The sequence below is a fragment of the Psammomys obesus genome, unplaced genomic scaffold, assembly GCF_907164565.1.
Source record: "Psammomys obesus unplaced genomic scaffold, mPsaObe1.curated_primary_1811, whole genome shotgun sequence".
Classification (NCBI taxonomy): domain Eukaryota; kingdom Metazoa; phylum Chordata; class Mammalia; order Rodentia; family Muridae; genus Psammomys; species Psammomys obesus.
Genome location: NW_026595380.1, coordinates 1 through 1842, shown reverse-complemented (window position 1 = coordinate 1842; position 1842 = coordinate 1).

The window sequence follows — 1842 nt, the reverse complement described above, 5'->3', positions numbered from 1 at the left end:
ATAAAGATGATTAGGCTTACGACAGATCTTATATATAAAAGAGGTTTATTAGGTGGATATGAAGAGAGGGAGGGAAGGGAGAACAGGACATGATGGGGAAAGAGAGGGGGGAAGAGAGAGGAGGAAAAAGAGAGAGAGAAAAGACCAAGAGAACAAGAAAAGAGAGAACCAAGAGAGAGACCACATGGCCAGCTGGTCCCTTTAAGGGGCAAGGTAACCAGGCCTTCCAGGCAACACATGATGACATCATAAGTTGCTAGGCAACCCAGAAGCAGGTTTTGTTTCAAAATCCTAAAATATACCATCTCTGTGAAAGGGTCGTTCAGCTTCCAAAGGGTTCGCAGTCAGTGAGTTGAAAGCTGCTGTCCTGGGGGCTTGGAGCTGGAGGCAGAGGGCACAGTGATCCAAGAAGTGTCCTTGGGAGTGCACACTGCACTTTGGAGATGGCAGTTTCCCTTCAGACAGAGATTTAATGCTGGTAACACTGTCACCCAGAAAAAAAATTATTTGTAACTTCCAAGGGATCTGTTTGAGAAGAGGCTCTGCATTCCTCTACAGATTGCCTAATGAACCAGATCCAGACACTGTTGACCTGTTCGAGAGTCAGCGGTCAGTATTGTTAGTTTGAGAGTAATATATATATTTAAGTCAAGACATCCTGTCGCTAAGCATGTCTTTAAATGTACTGTGGAGTTGAGGGTGATTCTCCTGCCTGCAGCTACTGAACCCCAGAAGTATAGATATGTGCCACTTCACCCAGTTTATGTGGTGCTGGGGAGCAAAACCAGGGCTTTGTGTATGCAGACAAGAATTCTACCAATTGAGACACACCCCAGCCTTAAAACTAATCCCTCCCCTATGAGTGGACTTGGGGAGGGGCTTGCATGGAGAAGGGGGTGGGAGGGTGGGATCGGGAGGGGGGGTGGGATCGGGAGAGGAGGTGGGAGGGGCTTACGGGGGGATACAAAGTGAATAAAGTGTAATTAATAAAAATAATAAAAAAATCCTGTTCACCCAGAAAAAAAATTTCTCTCTTAAAAAAAAAAAAAAACTAATATAAAAGTAAGAAAAGGTGTCAGTATTAAGTGGCCAAGTTCACGGAGGATTTGGAAAGAGAAAATGTAACATTTGCTGATGGATCCCAACAGACCTCAGCTATTGCCCCTTAACTTTCTAGCTGCTGATGGAGAGCTCTGTCACTTGGTGAATTATGCTGCTTCCAAATTCTGTTCTGATCTCATTTGTTTTGTTTCTGATTTTATCCGTAGCCCCCTCCATCTTTCCCCCAAAGGATAGGGCAGCTTTCTTCTCTAGTTAATTTACAATGCGGGGCGATTTTGAAAGCACTTTCCCTCTGCTAGCAGCAGCAGGAGGTAGCCCGACTGCTAGAGAAGGGCTGCCCCCTCCCCAGTTCTGCTTAGTGAACTATTCAATAGGACAAGTGTTTAGGGGACACCTGTGGGTAGCTCATGGAAGCTAGAAAAGAGAGAGAAAGGCTGTCTTGGGCCTTTTTTTTTGCTTGATCCACTCCACTCCCAGGGCCTTAGGAACTTGACCGGGCAGGAAGGAGCAAAGGTGAGAACCTGAGAACAAAAGAGGACACGCAGCAATTAGAGACCCAGGAGTCTCCTATAGAAACTGCAAGATGGAGGGGTCCTTTCAGGGGTCACCTCCTGGGCTTTCCACACTGGGAGCCAGAGGCCCCCAGACTCCAAATGCTGTGCTAAGGGTTGAGTAGGGTTTGAAACTGCAGTATGAAAATTGTATCTTCTGACTTAAAGATTTTGGTTGTGGGGTGTGTGTGTGTGTGTGTGTGTGTGTGTGTGTGTGTGTGTGTGTGTG